Here is a 9480-nt window from a genome sequence, read left to right as displayed (position 1 = left end):
ATCAGCAGGGCTGACTGTGTGTAGAGTGAAGGGTGGACCCAAATGCAGACGGAAACAAAATGTGAAACATGAATAACAGAAAACGAGGCATTTATTGAGGCTGGCAAAATAACTGCAAACAAAAGGCAAAATGCAAGGCTAACAATAACTAAACTGGGTGAGCTAAATTAACTAAAAACTTACTACAGGAACATGGACTTGACATGAGGAAACTTCTTGGCTTGCAAACAAAGCAGACGATCTGACAATAACACACTGAAAACAGAGGACTTAAATACACAGGAGGTGATTAGGGGAAGTGGGAACACATGGAGGAACAGCTGACTGACATGAGCCTAATGACAGGACAGGGGAAGTGAAACTAAATACAATGAACAAAGAACACACAACTCCTTCAAAATAAAACAGGAAACACTGAAACTAGACATGACAACATGAGCTTAACAGACCTAACACGTGATGAACGATACAAGAACTCAAACATAGAAACCAAGGAAACAATAAATAATAACTGCCTTTCCTTAACTAAAGCTAAATAGGAATGACACATAAACTAATCACAAATTTAAAATGAGTCAAATACAAAATGAACTCGGGGCGCTGACCCAGCCTGTGACAGTTGCCATTAATTCTTTTTTATAGTCATATTGTTAAAGAATCTTGTGATTACTGTCTTGAAGATTTTAACCAAAGTATTTCATACGTTCCCACAGATGTTAGTGTTTCAGAAGATGAGGAGAATGATGAAGTTATCGTTAGGGTACCACCCGTTACGTCACCCCTCTCTGACACAGTGGTATGTAAATCTCATGGATTCATTAGTTTGAGATGTTAGTGCTCTCAGTTCCAGCATAGTGCATTCAATGTCTGGATATAAGACTAATATCATTCTATTATTGTGTATATATAGTTGTAAGAATCTGAGCAGCCATAATCAACGAGTTTGGTGTTTGATGATTTTATCTGACAGCTTTGGTCAAGTCCAGAAAGCAGTACACCAGAGCCTATACGTCGGTAAGTTGGCTACCTTCTAGCACATTGATCTGGCGTCTGTGGCAGGTATATAAACATCTAATGTTCTTGACACTTTAATGTTAGCATTTGATGGCCACTAAAGGATGTTATGTTTGTTAAGGGTTCAAATTTTGAGGAGGGATACAGGAGGGATTCAAAATCACAACACTGGTCCAGGAGGGTTAGGTCAATGAACATACGCGTGGGGAGGTGTACACTGCAAAACATCAGCTGTAGCTCTCCGCCCAATAATACACCAGCAGTTGTTTTTATAGCATCAGGGTATTATTTATGACGCCCCCTCATGCGTTAAGAAGATACATCACATCTACATCACAAATGTTCTGTTGACGACCGTGACACAGTCAGAAAAGAACATTTTCTTTGTCTCCATGCCAGGTGCTTCCTGTAGCTCGTCTCGCTCTCGCTTCTCCAAAACCTCAGATGCATGCTCTGCAACAAAACTGCAATTCTGCAGGCACAAAATGCAGTTGCAAGCAAAATATGTCTGAACTCTTACCTAGAATATAAGTCTACCTACAGTGTGTGTGTGTGTGTCCTGACCTCAGTTGCACTCTGTCTCACCTCTCACCTCGCCTACTAAAACTCACAACCAAACGGAGGTCACTCTCATACAGGGAGTGCAGAATTATTAGGCAAATGAGTATTTTGTCCACATCATCCTCTTCATGCATGTTGTCTTACTCCAAGCTGTATAGGCTCGAAAGCCTACTACCAATTAAGCATATTAGGTGATGTGCATCTCTGTAATGAGAAGGGGTGTGGTCTAATGACATCAACACCCTATATCAGGTGTGCATAATTATTAGGCAACGTCCTTTCCTTTGGCAAAATGGGTCAAAAGAAGGACCTGACAGGCTCAGAAAAGTCAAAAATAGTGAGATATCTTGCAGAGGGATGCAGCAGTCTCAAAATTGCAAAGCTTCTGAAGCGTGATCATCGAACAATCAAGCGTTTCATTCAAAATAGTCAACAGGGTCGCAAGAAGCGTGTGGAAAAACCAAGGCGCAAAATAACTGCCCATGAACTGAGAAAAGTCAAGCGTGCAGCTGCCAAGATGCCACTTGCCACCAGTTTGGCCATATTTCAGAGCTGCAACATCACTGGAGTGCCCAAAAGCACAAGGTGTGCAATACTCAGAGACATGGCCAAGGTAAGAAAGGCTGAAAGACGACCACCACTGAACAAGACACACAAGCTGAAACGTCAAGACTGGGCCAAGAAATATCTCAAGACTGGTTTTTCTAAGGTTTTATGGACTGATGAAATGAGAGTGAGTCTTGATGGGCCAGATGGATGGGCCCGTGGCTGGATTGGTAAAGGGCAGAGAGCTCCAGTCCCACTCAGACGCCAGCAAGGTGGAGGTGGAGTACTGGTTTGGGCTGGTATCATCAAAGATGAGCTTGTGGGGCCTTTTCGGGTTGAGGATGGAGTCAAGCTCAACTCCCAGTCCTACTGCCAGTTTCTGGAAGACACCTTCTTCAAGCAGTGGTGCAGGAAGAAGTCTGCATCCTTCAAGAAAAACATGATTTTCATGCAGGACAATGCTCCATCACACGCGTCCAAGTACTCCACAGCGTGGCTGGCAAGAAAGGGTATAAAAGAAGAAAAACTAATGACATGGCCTCCTTGTTCACCTGATCTGAACCCCATTGAGAACCTGTGGTCCATCATCAAATGTGAGATTTACAAGGAGGGAAAACAGTACACCTCTCTGAACAGTGTCTGGGAGGCTGTGGTTGCTGCTGCACGCAATGTTGATGGTGAACAGATCAAAACACTGACAGAATCCATGGATGGCAGGCTTTTGAGTGTCCTTGCAAAGAAAGGTGGCTATATTGGTCGCTGATTTGTTTTTGTTTTGTTTTTGAATGTCAGAAATGTATATTTGTGAATGTGGAGATGTTATATTGGTTTCACTGGTAAAAATAAATAATTGAAATGGGTATATATTTGTTTTTTGTTAAGTTGCCTAATAATTATGCACAGTAATAGTCACCTGCACACACAGATATCCCCCTAAAATAGCTCAAACTAAAAACAAACTAAAAACTACTTCCACAAACATTCAGCTTTGATATTAATGAGTTTTTTGGGTTCATTGAGAACATGGTTGTTGTTCAATAATAAAATTATTCCTCAAAAATACAACTTGCCTAATAATTCTGCACTCCCTGTATGTGTACTAGCCTAACTGAAAGTATATATGTAATATATCGAATAAATGTTTTAATCAAATGGCCCTACTTAAAGCTTAATAAAAACATAAATGAACAAAGGATCATACTGAATAATATGTTATAGTTGTTTTAACTCACTTTACTCAATAGATCGGCCGGACATCGCGCCGACCGAGGCTTGAAACCTCCAATTACTTGACTGAGCTCAACTCTTTAATAAGCACAGAATGCAATGTGTATAAAATGATTATAGCCGTTCCTGTAACAAAGGTTAAATGATGCCAGTATGTTTGTCTTAAAGTTATAAGCTATATTTGTTAATAGAATATAAATGCCGCAGGTTACATGATAGCAAAAGAACATTTTGTTTAATCCCACATGTTTTATAACATTTTCTTTTTATCATTGGATCTGTATTTTATAGGTCACCTTCAATATCCCAAACATCTGATGTGCAAGTATATAATAGTCTTTTGTATAACAATGTTGCATATTTAATTGTTAAGTTTCATTTGCATGCCATTACATCTGCAGTTGTTATGGTATTGTGTTGTGTTTGTGCTCAAGGTTCAGTGTGGTACAGAATCTCAAATCCACATCAGGAGAACATACTACAAGTTACAAGTTAGTCTTAAGCAGTGTTGGTCAAGTTACTTGAAAAAAGTAATCAGTAACTAATTACTGATTACTTCCCCAAAAAAGTAATCCCGTTACTTTACTGATTACTTCTTTTCAAAAGTAATTAATTACTTAGTTACTTAGTTACTTTTTAAAAACACGATTTACAACGCATCCACTTAACACACTGTTTGCTGCTACAACTACACATGTTTCTTTTCCAAATATTTATTATAAGTGACTTATGTATGTATGTATGTATATATATGTATATATTGTACTATTCTTAGTTAGCGTATTGTCTGTCTTGTCTTAATGTTGGTTTAAAATGGAGCACTGTAACAAAAAATAATTTCCCCCAGGGATCAATAAAGTATTCTGATTCTGATTCTGATTCTGATTCTGATTCTGATTTACAACCTGAAGAGGTGATAAATAGATCTTTCAGCCCAATTCTATTTTTTCTACATAATCCATCATACAAAATGTAATCAAATGGAAAAGTCTCTTTTTAAAACTTGTTTTATCAGTTTTAATCTTTTAACTTTATGCATCAAGCAAAGATTTAATTATCTGCAACATTCACTGACTGGAAGAAATTAGTTTAACATTTAAACCTATTTTCTGCACATTCCAGCTCATAAAATAAAATAAAATATTTTTTGTGTTTACACTTACTCTTTCAAATAGATGCAAGTAAAACACAGCAGAAAATAAATAAAGTCAAAGACTCAGCGGTCCTGTTGCTCTATTTTCACCTGTAAAGCAGGAGTGGGGTAGGCGGAGGTTTACCCTGGTGCAGGTGTGCAGCGGTCAGTGGAAGAATCCGCGAGTGTCTCTGTGAGTTTCCCATTACGTCGTAGCTACTCGGTGCTTGTTGGAAGTTTAGGGGTTTTTTCGCTGTAAAAAGAAGTTTTCTTCCCACGCACAGCGGACACTAATGTTTTTGTCACTTTTTATGGAATCAAACTCAAAGTAAGGTCAGTACTTCCATGCTTTAAATGCTGCACGCTCATACTCTCTCTGCACTCGATATATGATCCACTGTTGATCTGCACACAGCTGTTGTCACGAACGGCGCACTCGCTTACGTCACTGTCGTGAGACATTCTCGCAAAAAATCACGGTTTTAGTAACGCAGTAACGCGTTACTGCCCATCTCTGGTCTTAAGTTATAAAATTACATGATTTACCCTAGGGATCAATGAAGTATTCAGATTGTGGTTCTAAAATTTAAAAAATATAAAATGATATAGCTTATAAATAATTATAAAGTAATAAGCTCAGTGAAACCGTTTGTTGTTGTTGTTGTTGTTGTTTTAATTATAGAGGCTCTCTATCTAATCCATAACTTGAGCAATTTCAGTCACGGTGAAGTACTTCAGACCCAACCCAGCCAAATGTAGAGCCAGAATTACTATTGCATAAAATGTATTTTAATCTTCTGTTTTTACCAATATGTATGCACCTGTCGTTATTGACAGCAGTTCTTCAGATGCTAAGGGAGAGGAGCTGCAAAAGGAAAACTGGTAATTTCATATCCTGAATAAGTACAATAAACCCATAATGTGTGACTAGTGCTGGGTACTGCTGCTCTTTTTGATCCTAACCTTTTACAGGAGCAAACATAGCTGAACTGTTCCTGTGAAGTTATTCTGCTGATGATTGTATTCAGATCACTATTTTGCTTTTTAAAATGAATTAACAGAAAAGGGCCAATTGATAAAGCAAGAAACATTACTTAAAAGATATTAAACAAGAAAAACATAAAGTGTAAACAGTGTAAATATTTAGTTGCTTTTCACTGACTGATTCTACAGTGATGAACCTGATGGATTGACGGCTGCAGATGTCATCTCAAATCTGGCTCTGAAGATTAACCGAGCCAATGTCTGGGATGGTGCCTACCGAGGCGTCAGAAGGTCTTCATATAGTCCCAACTCTGGCATGATGGTGAAATTCTCTGATGACGTGGGGCAGGCTGAAGAGGCAATAGACACAGGTGGGCCTACCCGAGAATTTCTCACCCTTTTGATGGAAGCCATAAGGACGAGAAGAATATTCGAAGGAAAAGACTATGCCAAATATCTCACGTTTCATAGTAAAGGTGTTTATTTTTTTTCACATTTTTTTCCATGGTCAAAATTACTTTATTATAATGTAATGTCTTTATCTTTAGCTGCAGATGAAAATGAATATTTCTACATTGGAAGAATGATTGCAGTTTCCATTGTCCATGGTGGTCCATGGCCATGTTGTTTATCTCCAAACTTCTTAATGTAGCTTGTTGGAAAAGACAAGACATTTGAGGCTCCAATTGATGATATACCAGATGAAGAAATCAAGAAGGCTCTACTAGAGGTGAATTTATGATGTTATGATTATGACAAATGCCAATTAATGCAAAGACCTACATTTAATAGATTACTTAACATAATCTTGGTAACTAACTGATGCCTGAAATGATTACTGATTTTGTAATTCAAGACTGTGTTAAATTGCAAAGGATATCACTTGACTGAGTGTATTTCTGTAGCCCAAATATATGGTAATAATCGTAACTGTCACAATTTCCATTTTGAAAATTGATGATATACATATTCACCAAAGGGTGTGTGTTTATTTCTCTCTCTCTCTCTCTCTCTCTCTCAATACACACACACACACACACACACACACACACACACACACACACACACACACACACACACACACACACACACACATATATATATATATAAAACACCCAGCTCTTTTATTAGAGATTTTATCATTTGTGAGCACAGAAATATATATATGAAAAAAATTAAAAATTCCCCACTCGCCCCTGCGGGCGGTTTACCCTTCAAGCTCGGGTCCTCTACCAGAGGCCTGGGAGCTTGAGGGTCCTGCGCAGTATCTTAGCTGTTCCCAGGACTGCGCTCTTCTGGACAGAGATCTCCGATGTTGTTCCCGGGATCTGCTGGAGCCACTCGCCTAGCTTGGGAGTCACCGCACCTAGTGCTCCGATTACCACGGGGACCACCGTCACCTTCACCCTCCACATCCTCTCGAGCTCTTCTCTGAGCCCTTGGTATTTCTCCAGCTTCTTGTGTTCCTTCTTCCTGATGTTGCTGTCATTGGGAACCGCTACATCGATCACTACGGCCGTCTTCTTCTGTTTGTCTACCACCACTATGTCCATATTCGGGCCATATTCAGCACAGATGTTCCTGTACACTATGCCGGCCACTTGGTTATGGCATTCCATGTATGCCTTGCCTGCTAGCATCTTGCACCCTGCTGTTATGTGCTGGATTGTCTCTGGGGCATCTTTACACAGCCTGCACCTGGGGTCTTGCCTGGTGTGATAGACCCCAGCCTCTATGGATCTTGTACTCAGAGCTTGTTCTTGTGCTGCCATGATTAGTGCCTCTGTGCTGTCCTTCAGTCCAGCTTTATCCAGCCACTGGTAGGATTTCTTGATATCAGCCACCTCCTCTATCTGCCGGTGGTACATACCGTGCAGGGGCCTGTCCTTCCACGATGGTTCCTCGTCTCCCTCCTCTTTCTTGGGTTTCTGCTGCCTGAGGTATTCACTGAGCACTCGGTCAGTTGGGGCCATCTTCCCAATGTATTCTTGGATGTCCTGGACTGTGGTGCTGACACTCACCAGTCCCCGGCCCCCTTCCTTCCGCTCAGCGTACAGCCTCAGGGTGCTGGACTTGGGCTGAAACCCTCCATGCATGGTAAGGAGCTTTCTTGTCTTTATATCAGTGGCTTCTATCTCCTCCTTTGGCCAGCCTATTACCCCAGCAGGGTACCTGATCACGGGCCTGTCCTTGGTATGTGTTGATGGCCCGGATCTTGTTCTTACCGTTCAGCTGACTCCTCAGGACTTGCCTGACCCCCTGCAGGTACTTGGTGGTTGCAGCTTTCCTAGCGGCCTCTTCATGGTTCCCATTCGGGATCCCCAGGTACTTGTAACTGTCCTCTATGTCTGCAATGTTGCCTTCTGGTAGTTCAATCCCCTCAGTTCTGACTACCTTCCCTCTCTTTGAACAAGAAGGCATCGGTGGGCAAGAGACGAAAACAGGGTATTGTTGGAATGCTACTACGCAAGTAACCCTGGCGGAAGGGGTTACATGAATAGGATGAGGGACCTATGGATTCTTCGATACCCAACATCCACAATGACGGCAAAACAACTAGTAGCTCAGTGTTCCAACATTTGAAAGAAGGGACTGCTCTCACTGCTAGAGATTGACGAGGTACAACATAAATGCTACGGCAAGGAGGAGCCAGGACGCCAGGTCAGGGAGGAGATATCATCACCCCCACCCGAGATTGGGTACCAAGACCCAAGTGCGATAGGAGAAGGATATATATATATATATATATATATATATATATATATATATATATATATATATATATATATATACATATATATAGATGTATGTATGTATGCGTGTGTAATATACAGTGTTGGTCAAGTTACTTGAAAAAAGTAATCAGTAACTAATTACTGATTACTTCCCCAAAAAAGTAATCCCATTACTTTACTGATTACTTCTTTTCAAAAGTAATTAATTACTTAGTTACTTAGTTACTTTTTAAAAACACGATTTCCAACCTGAGTAGGTGATAAAGCGATAGATCTTTCAGCCCAATTCTACTTTTTCTACATAATCCATCATACAAAATGTAATCAAATGGAAAAGTCTCTTTTTTTTAACTTGTTTTATTAGTTTTAATCTTTTAACTTTATGCATCAAGCAAAAATTTAATTATCTGCAACATTCTCTGACTTGAATAAATTAGTTTAACATTGAAACCTATTTTCTGCACATTCCAGCTCATAAAATAAAATAAAATATTTTTTGTGTTTACACTCAGTCTTTCAAATAGATGCAAGTAAAACACAGCAGAAAATAAATAAAGTCAAAGACTCAGCTGTCCTGTTGCTCTATTTTCATCTGTAAAGCAGGACCAGGGTAGGCGGAGGTTTACCCTGGTGCAGGTGTGCCGCAGTCAGTTGAAGAATCCGCGAGTTTCTCAGCGCACTTGGTGCTTGCTCAGATGTTTAGGGGTTTTTATGGAATCAAACTCAAAGTAAGGTCAGTACTTCCACGCTTTAAACGCTGCACGCTCATACTCTCTCCCACAATCGATATGTGATCCATTGTTGATCTGCACACAGCTGTTGTCACTAACGGCGCACTCGCTTACGTCACTGTCGTGAGACATTCTCGCAAAAAATCACGGTTTTAGTAACGCAGTAACGCAGCGTTCCTACGGGAAAGTAACGGTAATCTAATTACCGTTTTTGCAATAGTAATCCCTTACTTTACTCGTTACTTGAAAAAAGTAATCAGATTACAGTAACGCGTTACTGCCCATCTCTGGTAATATATGTTTTTTTATTTAGATAGAGAATGCAACAACTGTAAGTGAGCTCTGGGTAGTCTTAGAAAAACACCCAAGCATGCTCCAGACAGCAGGCTGCTATTGATTCATGAGGACACTGGAGGATAAGAAGAAGGTAGTAGCAGATTACATTCAGTGGTACTTCATCTACTGAAACCATCTTTCCATCCAAAGGTATAGAATTCAGACTATTATGTGCCCATTTAACAAAATCTTTTCAGAAGATTAAATGGTTACT

The 9480-nt window shown here is 40.0% G+C and overlaps 1 long non-coding RNA gene across 1 annotated transcript; it reads left to right on the top strand.

The window, feature by feature from the left end:
* The first annotated feature begins 5284 nt into the window (after positions 1-5284).
* LOC145428761 (uncharacterized) lies at positions 5285-6223 on the top strand. Its single transcript, XR_013909086.1, has 3 exons — positions 5285-5362; positions 5654-5940; positions 6013-6223. It is a non-coding gene; the product is annotated as an uncharacterized LOC145428761 (long non-coding RNA).
* Positions 6224-9480: the final 3257 nt, after the last annotated feature.

The sequence above is a fragment of the Astatotilapia calliptera genome, chromosome 5, assembly GCF_964374335.1.
Source record: "Astatotilapia calliptera chromosome 5, fAstCal68.1, whole genome shotgun sequence".
Classification (NCBI taxonomy): domain Eukaryota; kingdom Metazoa; phylum Chordata; class Actinopteri; order Cichliformes; family Cichlidae; genus Astatotilapia; species Astatotilapia calliptera.
This window is presented reverse-complemented; position numbering and strand designations above follow the sequence as displayed.